We start from the raw sequence: 14,984 nt of genomic DNA, 5'->3' as shown, positions 1-14,984 counted from the left end.
TCATATTTATAACATTTATTATCTCTCATAACAAAATTTCATAGGTAAGTCAATCAACAGGCGTCAGTCACATAAATGAAGTCAAAACTCTGCTTCTCTAAGATCCTCCAGGGTCATCGTTCCTCTGAATGTTAGCTTCGTACTCAGGCAGAGAGTAAGATGGCTGCCACAGATCCAGGCATCATATCTGGTACAATAGTGTCTACAGGAAGAAGAGCGGACGCTCCATGTTTCTCTGAGGAGCAAAGAAACTCTTCCCAGAATCTCTCAGCACTTCTCCAGCCAAGACTGTATTGAACAGAGTCGGATCACATACCTATGTTTATCAAATCATTGTTAAGGGGATAGGACCACCATAACTGGTTTAAACCAGCCAGGACTCTGGAATTGCCAGGGCTGAAAGTTGGAGCTGGGGCCTGCCCACCCCAAAGAATATCATCACACGGAGAAGTGGGGAATGCCTGAACAAAATCAGGGTCCTATTAGGAAGGAAGAAAGATGTGTCAGAAAAGATGTGAGGTAACCAATGGTATCTGCTAAGTAGGCAATCTCTCTAAACTATGAAATTCTCTTAGGGATGGTCCATTCTAATCATTATTGATAAAAGAATACTCATATTAACAGAGCTATGGCCCTCTTTAGGAATAAGTATTACTGTGCTGTTGCACACTGCGCTCTTTGCTTCTCTGTTGGAAGCGCCGTACCATTGAAAGGAGCTGAAGATTTTACCTGGCTTTTCTTTCTTACTGGAGAGATAACACTGCATATGATTGCATTTTGTATTCAGTTTACTCCTCCCATAAATATTTGATTTTACTCTGAGGAGTAAAAATGGAGGCCGTCATTATTTTATATAAGCCTAATCCCACATGCACAAGTCTGTAAACCCTTCAAGGGAAAGAAAAGACGGTGTCTTTTCACATTTATATAGCCTATAGAATTCAGTTCAATAAATAAATGATAAGCTGAATTATCAATCTCATTAATTCTTTCCAGGCCTAACATAAATCTTCATGACAGTGAGAATTAAGGCTCCAAGCTAGGTGCGGCTCACATCCAGCCCGTGTGCATTAGAGAAGATCCTTGGACTTTAAGAGACTCTCCTCTCCACAATTACAATTAAAAATATCACCCAGATGCAGGGACTTTCAGGATGGAATTTATGCTGTTTATGGCCATGGAGTTGGCTGCAGTGGGAAAGAAATTACAGTCCCTTAGTCAGACAAGCATTATTTGGAAAAATTCAGACCTTGATCAGATCTTACCAATCCATGTCTTTTCAGCTTCTCTCATCTAGACGGGACCTCATTTCTAAGAAATAGTGGGCTGAAAAATCCTTTGGTAGGTTTTATCAAAACTTCAGTATGTTCAGACAGATGTACGCACAAATAGTAACTTTAAATAAAAGTCTCTATGTGATTTGATATTTCTCCTCTTTCTTTTTGCTATCCTGTTGCCTTATTTAATCTCCCCAGTTAAGAGCTTTGGGTTTTTTCCCCTTTTCCTATGACACACTGTATTTGCTGACTATCCTGACTCATGCCCTTTGGTTCTGATTCCTCCACTGTTAATTCTTATCTCTCTATTCTGACCCCAGCCTCGAAGTTTGTTATGTCTGAAAAGTACTTAGATGCCATGGTTACCCAAAGGGTCAAACTGACTCTCCCCAAAACTGAACATTGCTGACTCATGGGACGCCACAGGGATTGTAATAGCCACAGCTAAAATTGCTGTCCAAACAAAGATGCTTAGATAATAGCAGCTATTTTCAAAACCCTGTTACAAATCAATTCACTACCCTTTATTAAAAGATATTCAATATGGTATTCATGCTGAGAATCAGGTAGGATGGTATTTCCTGAACTGATTTATACAATACCAACATTGTTCAGGTAAAAGAAGGAAAATATTGAAAGAGTAAAAAGCCATACAAAAATCTTCAGTCTTAAGGTCATTTTCATTGTCTAATTATCCCACTGTGTTACAAAATGCTAATCTGAATATCTGAAAAGTATTTTTTTTTTAATTTCAATAGTTTTGGGAGTAGAGGTGGTTTTTTGTTACATCGATATGTTCTTTAGTGATGATTTCTCAGATTTGAGTGCATCCATCACCCAAGAAGTGTACACTGTACGTCATATGTAGTCTTCTATCTCTCACCCATCTCCCATCCTTTCCCCCCAAGTCCCCAAAGTCCATTATATCATTCTATGCCTTTATGTCCTCATAGCTTAGTTCCCACTTATAGGTGAAAATATACGATATTTGGTGTTTCATTCCTGAGTTACTTCACTTAGAATAATGGCCTCCAGCTCCATCCAAGTTGCTGCAAAAGACATGATTTCATCTGTTTTTATGGCTGAGTAGTGTTCCATGTTTTATATATATATCTCATTTTCTTCATTCACTTGTTGGTCAATGGGCACTTAGGTTGATTTCATATCTTTGCAACTGAGAATAATGCTGCTACAAAAATGTGTGTGCATGTGTCTTTTTCATATCATGATTTATTTTCCTGTGGGTAGATACCCAGTAGTGGGATTGCTGGATCGAATAGTACATCTACTTTTAGTTCTTTAAGGCATCTCCATACTATTTTTCATAGTGGTTGTACTAATTTAAATTTCCAACAGCAGCATAAAAGTGTTTCAGAAGGGAGCAATTTGGATTAATATCTATGTATTTCTACCTAGAATAATGGTTAAATATAATATATGCACTGAGCTAAATATTTCAATAGGGCTTTCTAGCTTATAAAGCAACTCTACCTGTATTACTTCATTTGATGATTATGACAGCTCTATGGAGTGTATACTAATGCTATTCCCATTTTAAATGTAAATAAAGTCAGACTCTAAAAAGTTTTGTGCCTTTTCTGAGTTTATAAAACTAGCTGGTAAAAGGAAGAGCCAAGACTAAAATCTAACTTCTTGACTCACCCTTTCCACAGCCCACATTGCCAATATATATTCAAGACAAAAGATAAATATAGTCCTCAGTTCCTAAACAAACTGAGCAAAAATTGGAAGCCAACAGGTTGCAATTCAGGTGTTTCTTCTTTATATAAAGCCTATGGCTTTGCCTTACAATCTGTTTTTCTTTGGTTCAGTATAACACGATGATAACGTTTCTTTGAGGAGCAACTGGAAGAACCTAATGAATGAGCAATATTCCCAAGGGGACTTGGAATGTACAATGTGCTGATGGTTAGCTGAGTGACAACAAGGAAGAGTCTCCTGAAGTTGTTAAAGCACTCAATTTTCCCTTGATTTTCATTATTTATACATGCACTGAAGCCCTAATTATTTGAATCATCCTCTAAATCAAAAGTGTGACAGCTTGTTAAGCATAGGGTGGTCTGATGTCCCTTTTAAAAGCAACCCTTAAGGTCATTCTGCTCTATTATTTCCAGTTTATAAGATGAAAGTAGTTTCCACTACCCTTGGCACTCTGCCAGAAACGTTGCCGACTTTTACTCTTCCAGCAACTTCTATTAGAGCTTGAGATAGGCCCCATTCAAACAGTTTTCCTGCTAAAAACAAGACAGCAACTATGATTTCCAAGTTCTATCCAATGATGTGTTTCTAACAAACAATGCGATGTTGCTTGCGTTTGAGGTTTTATCTATTGGGGTATGTAACTAGCCCTTCTTGATAGGATAGGAAAAAACTCAATAATAAGGTCTGACACGTTCCCAGATGTCTGAAACCCCACTGAAAATTTAATATGTAGAATTATAAGAGATGGGATTTGCAAATCTGAATTTTTTAGGTTTTTAACACAATTCTGCATTCTTCTGAACCAACATAGCAAATATATCAAGCTCATAACTCCATGGTGAACTGTAAGGGAATTATTCAGAGTGATTGTAAGGAAAATGTAGCACTTAATCACAGCTATCATAGGTCATCTGAGGGGAAAATGTGGTTTTAAAAAATTACTGAAAATGCATTCCTAGGCTTTATTATAGAGTTGAATGTGGTAGTCAGGGAAAGGAGTGGGAAACTGACTCAGGTATGACACTATTCTGTCCAACTCATTTGCCATGACAAGAAAATGTATTTAACTTAGTGTAGGAAAAAAACACAAGTTCAACATACCAAAACTTTCGTTATTTCATGATTCAGCTATGATGATACCACCTAAAGGACAATAACCAGTCTTTCCTACTAGCAGGAATCTTTACTTGGGTGTGGTAAAATAACATTATCCACTTTGGCTACATGATCTGATCTTAGAGACTATTTTAATTGTGTTGTAGTTTGGGAGGTAAAATAAATGAACACAGGAATGAAAATAAGACTTGCCTTTACAGTAAAAATATTATTATGGTTAAAAACAATTTATTTCTGGGCAAGTCTAACTTATCACATAGGATTTTCAAAAGGTAATGATGTTTAACCTGACATTAGTTTCATATACCAGTAATCCTTTTGTTTATTGATATATTAAGTATGTAGTAATCATTAAGAAAATTTCCAACTCAGGGTAGAAATCTGTCTTATCAAAGAAATATGTATATATGTTTGTGTGCCAATATATGTATGTAGACAAAAGGTATTTGCACCTTTTAACCTTCATTCATTCTTTTATTCTTTGAAATATTTTTTGATTTCCTACCATATGCCAAGCATTGTTCTAAGTGCTGGAGACAAAACAGACAAAACTCTTAACCCTCACAAAATTAGCGTTTATTCCAATGGGAAGAGACAGACAATTTAAAAAGTGAAATACTTAGTATGACAAAATTCGAAGATTTCTAATAAAAAAAATTAGTCATATATTTACTAAATGAGAATTTAAAAATTCACAGACTGCAAATTCTATATCAGTGTAACCCCAGAACCTAATACAGTGCTGGGCTGATAGGGATTCAAATATTTCAAAGAAATATTTGTTGAATGACTGAATAAACTAATGAACACACTTTATGGGCACTGTAAATAGCCCTGACAGTGTATCTCAATTCCATGCCATATTTTCTTTTTGTACTTGCTTACTTTCAAAACAGATTTGAAGTAATTTGCAAATAAAAAGTAAAGAATGTGGCCCAAGCAATAAAAGAAGAAATATAGTCCTGCATATGGCTTTTCCTTTGTATTTTAATAGAGGGCTTGAACATAGTAGGTAATCAATAGCTTAAGTGAAAGTTTATTTGATAGCAGCTTATCAAAGGATATGTACATATTTTCACATGACCTTTTAAAAAGTATGCTATTGCTGAGATGGGCAGGTCCAAATGTGATTTTAAAAGAAAAGGGAAAAAAACTTGACCCAATAAAGTATTTCTATGGGCACTAGAGTAATAATAGTCCAATGCACGTGGCTTTCTTTAAAGTTCCAAGAATAGAACTTAGTATAAAGTAGACTCTCAATAAATGTTGACGTAACACCCTCAGATAAAGTTGATTCTTAGACTATTTCTATAGCATGGTAGTAAGACCGTGTAATTAGCAGAACAGAGGATGTTCTTTTTATTTTGCTTTGTATAGTTAAAGCATCCTATGGTGTGCTTCCCACCAGAGCAGTTCAGCATCTCAATAACCCTTGATGAAATAATGGCTCTTCTCAATCTCTTCATCTCAGTGCACAGCTTTCAGGAATCCACACAGGTGGGTGAGAGAAGATACCAGTTGCCTGGCTAGTCACATCAGTCAAATCAAGGCTAACAATCCGTGGATGTGCATCATACTAAAGGGGCAAAGTAGTGTCAGGCAAAACTGAATCCCAGTCGCAGTTCTAGTAATTATTTAACCTAGTTAGAAAAAATCAAGACAGCAATATGTTGTAAATGAAATAATACTATTTTTAAGTCATCACAGTGCCAGGTACATGAGCTCAGTAATATCTGGAATTATTGCTGTTGAATGTAGATAACATCTGGGATATTTTGGAGACTTGGTTTCTGAGCTATCAGTAGGAAGGAAATGTAGGAAAATCATATGATGGGGTGAAAAACAGGCTACATGAGACTTGAAGTATCATCTAGACAGGATCTTTAGATAGAATAGTCATCTCAAAAGGTGTTAAGGTGTTACTTACACAGAGGAGAACAATTGAGAAGTTCTAGATGGTGAAAAATGATGTTACATAGGATGGTTTATAAGCTAGAGTCACACTGGTCTATGTAAGTCCAGAGCAGCAGGGACTAAGTAAGGCTTGTATGACATTCTGCCACTTCAACCCTAAGTGTTTGAAGAAATTCAAGAGATTGTTTTCAATGAGAAGCCAGTACAACTCGATTTCTTTTCTGAGAAAAGTCTTAATGTTAACATGGTTAGAAAGAAAAACACTTGCCCATGTCTTACAGGTAATGGGAAATATGATGGGACAAGTATGGGGGTTCTTCTCAACAAGAAGCCCTTCCTTTAATTCATTCCTTCTTCCATTCTTCCCCTCCCCTCCCTTCCTTCCATCTTCCCTTCCTCTCCTTCCTTCTATTTTCCCTTTTCTTTCCTACCTCATTTTATAAGGGTCTAACATGGAGTGATTTCTTCATTGTTATTTGCCACTGGATTCTGGATAAGCCAGGTGCTGAAAAATGTTGTTTAGGTTTTACTTTGGTTGCATTAGACCTGATGTATTTTTCATTCTCCCTTTCCACATCTTGTAATGTAAAAAAAAAAAAAAAAAAAAAAAAAATACAGCATCCAGATGAAAAAATGTATGGATCATCAAGACAAACTCTCCCATTGGAAAGCAGGAAACTGGACCTGTGATGACTGTGAATGAACTCTCTGAGAACCAAATGAAACTCACAGAAATAGAAACCAGATGTAAGCAATCATGAATCCAGGGCACTAATCTGCCTCCAGTTTATTTTTAGCAGAAATGTTACCGAAGTCTTTTCAGTACATAATTAATTTTCAAGGATTGCCATTAACCTCATAGTATGAGATGGGACAAGAAAATTTTTGCATGTAAGGTTTGAGTGGAAAATAATGATTTTTAAGTAGTTTGCTATGTGTTTGGTGGGGTAGGGTGTTCTACGGTTTTTAGTTTTCCCAGTTTGACCTAGGAGTAATGACTCTCCCAGCCGAACATAATCCATCTTTAGATAATAGTGACTGTTTATATATTTAGGATGTGTCAACATCCTCAAAGCTGGGAAGTATCAAGGCCTAATATAATATTTGGCTTTCATGATCTGGGTGTGCGACAAGAGGACCAACAGTCTTGTTAGCTAAAATCAGCCCAAGGTATTAGAGTCTGGACATGAACTTGGCCTGCCCATGCCAGAGGGAATACAAGTACCTTCTTTCAGGCTCCGAATGAAATCATTAATTATGTCAGCAGTTCCAGCGATAGACCTGGAGACACTTTGCACTACTTAGCAAACAAGCTACCTTCTCAACTGTTTAGAAGTCTGGGGAAGATCTTAAAAATCTGTATTCACTGTACTTACACAGCCCTTTCCCTGCAAATCCTCAAACTTTCCTTGATCCTGTGTCTCTCTGGTTTTACCACACCGGGATTGGAATGAGATGAGGGAAATAATGTGGTTGTGATGGCCAGACTGTGTATTATAGATCTAAAAGTACACCCTGGTGCACCTCGACAATGAAACTCTTTTTAAGACATGGGCTTTTTGGAACCCTATCAACCACACTGGAGTTCCTGCTCCATTTAAGGCCATCATAGGTCTTTTAAAGAGTAATTTAACTGTTAGAGACATGTACATTTTTGCCTATTAAGAACAGCTTTACAAAGAATGTGACCTGTGTTTACAGGACAAAAACCTTTTTTTATCCTTTCCACAAAAAGCGGCTTCCTTTTTTTAACCATTAAAAGCACCTTGGCAATTCTCTGTGTAATTAACAGCTTAGCAGGATGGAAAGTAAAAGAGCAAAGTGCAACAGAATTGTGCTAAGGTCAGTTGAAATTTTTTTAAGCATTAAGTACTCCCACATAACAATCGATCTCAATATATCATGATGCAGCAAGAGTCCACGTTCATTCCCTCTGCTCCCTTATTTATCCGTCTCTGGGAAGAGAAGCACGAATGAAGTGAGAAGAGAAATAGCTTCAGGAGAGCTCATAAAACCATGCATTCAGCACAGGGAGACATTTTTGAGGCTGAAAGGGACCCGGGATGCCCCCCAAATCTACCATGGCTATTTTTTTTTTAATATGCCTTAGCAAAGTTTTCCAGCAACAGATCAAAAAGCTTATATATGGATTTTGGAAAAGATGTCTAAAGTAATTAAAAATATACTTTCATCTCTCAAAAGTGGGGAGAACTGCAATTCAATTTGATTTCACAGATCTCTTCCGAAGACCTGCTCTGGGCTCACAGCAGTGTTGGGCCCATTGGGAAAGAGATCAGAACGCAACAAGAGACTAATGAGGTGCTTATTTGTTTGTTTGGGTTTTAGCTCATGATCAGTTTTACCAATTGGATGCTTTCCTTTTAAAAGCAAGCGGGGGGGGGGGGGGGGGGGGCGGGAAGGTCTAGCAGCTTTAACAGAGCTACTAGTAAAATGCTTTCTCCCTAACAAATGTGATGAATTTAATGGATCAAATAATGAGATCTTTAAAATCTAATAAGAAGCTGTTGGATAAAACTTTCTTAAAAAAAAAAAAGGAAACTGAAGAAAATTAGATTGAACTTTAAAGGGAAAACTTTCAATCATTATCACTATGGGAGACAGGAAAGTGTGAAGCCACAGAGAGGGTAAAAACAAAACAAAAAAGGACCCTAAGTTGTACAAGCAGATAAAGTATAAGAGAATGAAATCTATTAATATTATTGTATATATTTTTATTTCATAGAAAGGAGGTCTAAGACAGGCACAGGAGAAGGCCAGTTACCAAAGAGTTACAGAACAAAACTAAACTTCCACATTTCAAAATAATCATAATAATAAAATATTATGATGATAGTTTATTTCTTACTTTTCAAAAACTGGGTACACATTCAAATCTTATTTCCTTAATTTTTGTAAATAGAGAGAAGGAAAGTAAAATACATTATATCAATTTTATTGACTTGGGAAAACATTTAGAAGAATTTATAGAAATATTTCATTTTCCCTACTGACGATTCTTATAGTTAGACCCAGAAGCTGAGAGAGGACAAAAAGCTATTAAAAATTATTGAATCATAACACTTTCTATTGAATATCAAATATTCTAAAAGTTATTTGTAAGTATGCCCACACACACCTTTTTTGCTAATTTGCCACACCACAATTAGAAAGAAGGTTAAAAGCAGCAATCTGATATCTTGTACAGAAATAAGTAAAAGCTTCTCTTATGTATTGGATGTTAATTAAATATATTCCCATAAATAAAGGCGTGTAATACAAATGAGTTATAAATGTTTATAATATTTTGCAGTCTTCTGTATTATTTGAGGTAATTCGTTATTCAGTTGAAGATGAGATCTCTAATTGAGTTAAGTAAGGAGAAAATAAGAGACAAAAAAGTAAAATGTGGTGATAATTTAAAAGGCAAAGCATCCTTTGCCTTAAACATGTATAGAAGCTTACCTTTGTATATGTTTTTTCATAAGAATATGTCACAAGAACTGGGCAAAACTGTGCCCACAAGGAAACTCCCACAGCAATTTGTTTTCTGCTTTGCTAGGAGTGGCGATCAGACACACTGCTCAGGACAATGGTGATTAATGAAGAAGTCGCCCCAACTGAACAATATGCCACAAAGGGCTTCACCACCCCTAGAGAAGGAATTGCCCAATTTTCCTGAGATACTGGACAATCTCGTGACAGCAGTTTCCCCACTCAATAAAAGCAGATGTTGGGGACATCCCACATGGTGCAAATGCAGCCTTCAGCTGGTGGATGCTTTTAACAAACAGAAGCCTAACAAGATCATTAACTTGCTTCTCTCTCTTTAGAGAACAGAACCTTAGCAAAGGAAAGGGAGGGAGGCTACTAAAATGGATGGACTTTTCTTAAAGCATGAGAAACTTTGCCTGAGTGGGCAAAGACACGTTCAGGAAGGAACTAAAAGGAAACCCACAATTTGGAGTCGGGAGGTTTTTCCGTCTATCTCTGGAATTCGGCCTCTGTGCAAGAGCGCGTCCTGGAGTTGTGCAAACGGACACGTCCAGCCTCGTGTCGGGCGCACACTGGCTGGGTTGCTGGCACGCTCGGGCTCCGGGGCGTTGCGGCCCCTGGGGTAGCGGGGGTCTGTGCCTGGCCAGGACGGCCAGAGCACGCACGTCAACGAGCCTTAACCACCATGGACAGCTCACTGGCTTTCCCCAGCCAGCTCCGCGCAATTTACAAACTCCATAGGAGCCACCAGCTAGGTTGATTTTTATGCCCTGGGGAGATGCCATGTGTTCCACGGTCCACGGTCTACACCCCCACCCCCAGCACCGCGATCGCCAACTGTAACCACTGAGCAGTTATATATAGACAGAGCGGGCTTCGGGGATTAATAATCTTCTCCTTGCCCTCAATTCCGTCCTTTAAGGTGCCACCGGATTCCAGGAATCAGACGGAGAGAGTTGGCAGACAGAACTTCGTTCCACGTTCCTTCATATCCTCTCCTCTCCCTCCCCGCACCTCACCCGGCCTTGGCTTTGCAGATCGTGTTAAGTGAAATAAAACAGACGGGTCCCAGGGCTCCTGCAGCGCCGAGCTTTACGGGCGCAGGGGAGGCGCGCTGTGAGAGAGCGAGTCGGGGCTCCGGGAGGAAGGGAGTCGCCCCTCCACACCCCGATGCGGCCCGGGCAGGGGCAGGCCGGGGAGGGGGTACGTCTGCCTCACCCTTCTCTCCCCGCGCCCCCACGGGGAAGTCAGCGTCACCGTCTGCCTAGGGCTTATCTCATGTTTGAGTCATAAATTGACCTGGAGGGAGAGGGAAGGGGAGGGAGAGTCCTGCTCGGAGGAAGTTCGCGCGCTCCCTCCGACCCTGTCCTTGGGTCTCGTGGTTCCCGAATCTTTCCCTCACCCTCAGCCAGATGCGGGGCTCTCCCGGGAGGAGGGGGGCGCGCAGAACCGGAGACTCCGAGTATACTCGGGTTAGAAACCAAGCACTCAAGCCGGCGGGACAGGGCGAGGCAGAACGCAAAGGCCTCAATAATAGCGCTCCGGGCAAGAAGGATTCTGTGCGGCAGTCCGGAGTCCAGACTCAGGGACAGAAGCCCGAGGAGAACCTAGGGAAAATAGTAGCTAGATCCGCTCACGGGCTCCGAGACCCCCGAAGTTCCCATGGAGCCTAAGATCCCCAGGAGCCAAGCCTGCCCAGTCCCTGCGGATCAGCTTCGTAATGGGCGACCCAAGTCTGTCGCAGGCGGTGGGGATGAGGACGCTGGGTGGGAGAAGGGGAGGGGAGGCTGAAAAAGATGATCCCATTGCCCTAAGGCCTCTTCCAAGACCCTGGAGCCCTGCCCTAAGAAACTCAGGCCTCCTCTTGCTGTAGTGGGAGCGCAAACACCAGGGCAGGAGACTCCGGAGAAAGAGCGCATAACTCAACGTTTGCTCTCCTGAAGACTTATTTCTGACAAAAATTACAGAAAAGGTAGGCAGGGTCCAAAGACACCGTAATGACCAGCTCAAAGCCAAATAGACAGGACATCCAGTGTGGGTGTCTGGATAGGTATCCTTCCTGCCCGAGAGTTGAGACATCTCAGTCCCGGTGCTGCCCTGGGAAGGGACTTTGAGCTGGCCAGCGTGGCACGGGCAGAGAATGGTGTTAGGGAGGTAAAATGCTTCCGAGGGCAGCACCTTTTAGGCAGCCCCGGCTCAAAATTTAAGAAAGGATCATTCGCTTCATGTGGGGAACTGGACTGCCGCCAGGAGAGTCCTGTGACACCACCGGAGTTTGGCTTCAGGTTGAGAGGTTGTCGCCTGAACCAGGTGGAGCTTGGAACTCTCTCTGTGGTCTCGCACAAGTCCAGAGCTGCCTACTTTCAGGAGCCAAAAACTTGGCCAGCCAAGGGCAGGCAACTGGCTGGCTGGCACCAGTCCAGGAGATCAGGACTCGCACACTGCACATTCATATTCTTTCTTTCTCTCTCTCTCTCTCTCTCTCACACACACACACACACACACACACACACAACCTTCAGACTCTTCAGATATGTTTCAATTGTCAGGGGTTTGCGAGGTGCTCAAGTGCTTGAACTTGAAGAACCAGTTCTCAGGGACCCTAAAGACCTTTCCTAAAGACCTTCTCATCTCACATTGGTTTGGGCTCCTCCCAGGAAACTGCCTCCTCTCAGGGCCTCCTGCTCCAGTTTGGGGGAAGCAGAACATTGCCCAGGAAGTAGGGAAGGGTGAGGAAAGGTGTGAGGCCCACTTTTCCCATGGGAGGATCCCATCAGCCTGATGTATATCTATACACTCCTCCCTGAGGCAGTTCCTCCAGATGTTAGCAGCCCGCCCTGTTCCTGGAGAAGTCTTATCCTCACCTAACTACAAAAAGATTTAATAAAGAAACACACCCTTTCCTATTGTTACTTGGGGTTTGAAGGCATTACATCGTTTTTTCTTTTTTGCTACCTTGAGGTCAGCTGGCAACAGCCTCCTCTCAAGTCTTGGTCCAGGCAAGTGATGAGAGCCACATTCTAATGGAATCCAGTGAGAACATTACTTGAGCTGATTATGCAACTTCTCTTTGTAAACATTGAAAAACGTTTGGAGAAGAGAAGGGATGAGTTTAGTTGTTTGGTTTCAGGGGATTTTAGAGATATAGCTTGGAGCTACAGATTGGTAAATGTTAAATCTGGATGCTTATTGGTAATAAGAAAATTCCCAAGCTCAGGCGCACTGTTTAAAGTGCTAAAGATTCATATTTGATTTGTCATGTGTATCTGTTTGCTGTTTGGGTTAAGGAGGAAAGAAGAAAAAAGGATTAAGAAGCTAAGCATAAATGCTAGTTTATTTTTTTCTAAGCTTTATGACAGGAAATATCCCTGGAGATATACATTAACTGGGTATTCAACTGAATTTAAGAGTAATACATTTAAACTTTTTAAAACCTCTTTTAAAATTGGATATACTGTAATAAACTGCCACTGGGGATGGAAGCATGGTGCTCACGGGCTAGGCATTTGTGTAGGTGTAGATCTTACAATGCTAAACATGGAAATACTTCAGATTAGAGGCAGGCCTTCCCATTTGCTAAGGTGCATTTACGTGACAGCAAAGCCTAAGCAAACATTTAGCTTCTATGGGCACTTGTTCTATTTCTAAGCCTTAGAAAAAAGGTGTGTGTGTGGGGCGGGGTGGGGGGGGGTAGGTAGGGGGTGCTCCTCCTGTGTCTCATTTGCAGTCATGCATTCTCTACATTATTATGATGGAGATTACTCAGTTATGTTAGGAGCTAGATTATGATGTCAGAAAATATCCTTTCCAAAACAGGCAGAAAGTCAGGATCCTGGGTATATATTGAAGAGAATTTCTACTGAAAGTAATAAACAGGGCAGCTTGGAAGAGGTACCTGCTTTCTAATAATTGCCTTTAGTGGGAACAGAAGTCTCCTTACAAGAAGATTTTAATTCATTTTAAGACTTAATTTTATGGTTTTTTTTTAAGAACAAAAAAATATATTTCTGGAAAAGACTGCTGAGAAGATTTCCCTCTTTCAGCCAGAAGAGCAGAGAGAAGACTGTAAATCAAGGAAAAGGTGAAGTAATAAATTAGGAGGGAACTTTGGTATTCTGAGTATATAAAGACTATTTATTTTTCCTGTGTCTATATTTTCTCTTTTTGTGGAGGAGAGGAAATTCTAAAAATATTTGATAGATGTTTTGCCATTAACACCAGAAAAGTGTGTGGGGAAAAAGAAAGGAGGGAAGGAGTTGGGGGTTAATTTTGTTTAATTAGTAGAAAAAGCAACATAAATCAAAGCAGTCTATTGATGCCAGTCCTTAATTTATAATGTTCTGAAAGTAAAGTGAATTTATTTACAACATAAGTGATTTGATCATTTCAATCTGATTTTTGTTTTAACCTTCTGTTGGGAGAAGGGTTGACTTTTTAGAGCCTGGACAGTTTGAAACTTGGCTAGGTACTTTGGACTTTTTATTGTGGAAGCAAATATTATCATTTCAATGTTAAACAACTTGCAAGTATTAAATGGCTCATTTGTGATTTACCTTTTTTTTTTTTTTTTTTTAACAGATTTCCCTCTTCAGACCTAACGATTACATTAGGGCTCCTGCATCTTTTTGGAAGGATTCTTTTTATAAATCAGAAAGTGCTCGAGGTTCAAAGGTTGACATTTCTGAGTGCTGATACTTTGTCCTTTCATACTATCCAAAAAGGTCTAACATTTAGAAATCCTTACACATTCAAGGGAAGTTGTGGAAATTCCCAGAGTGTGTGTGTGTGCGTGTGTGTTTTGTTTTTTTCTTTGTTAGTGAGAGGAAGTCAAGTTTTTTAAGGTATGGGTTTTACAGTAATCAACTGAGGAAGACAGGAGTTTCTAAGAAAAGATGCCCCCCACCCAACCTAAGCAGCAAACTTTAACTGCTAGCTAGCTGCAGCGACCCAGTGGGGAGCCCCGATGAGCGAGGGTCTCGGTGAGAGGCCACTGTTTCTCCCACCCTGGGTAAAATATGTGGAGCAACACCCGGAAGGCCAGGCTTGATAAAGGCCACACTCCTTGAATCATCTCAAGTCTCTAAATCACACTAGCCTTCTAGAAACTAATGAACCCTACCAGCAGGATTGCCTAGAAGACAAATATCCCTTGAATGGTTCCCAGTCACTCGCGCTCTTTTCACAAAGTTAGAGGAGCCCTGGGGCGGGTATCCACTCCCGCTGCAATCCTTTCCTAGATGATACTACCCAGTCATTCCGAGCAGTCTTTCTTCCCCGCCCATTAGCTTTGGAAAGAACCTCTGCTTTCCCGTCGCTTCTCCCAACAACCATAGTTCCGCTGCGTCTGTCCGCTGGCTGCGGTGACTCGGATACAATCTTCCTAGAATCTGTAATCAGGCACTTTTGAGGGGGAGGGGAAAACCGGGTAGGGTATCAGAGAAAGGATGGGTTAGACTCCTGACC

The sequence above is a fragment of the Papio anubis genome, chromosome 9 (genome assembly GCF_008728515.1).
Source record: "Papio anubis isolate 15944 chromosome 9, Panubis1.0, whole genome shotgun sequence".
NCBI classification, from domain to species: Eukaryota; Metazoa; Chordata; class Mammalia; order Primates; family Cercopithecidae; genus Papio; species Papio anubis.
The sequence above is the reverse complement of the archived record's forward strand: the minus strand, read 5'-3'. Positions refer to the sequence as shown.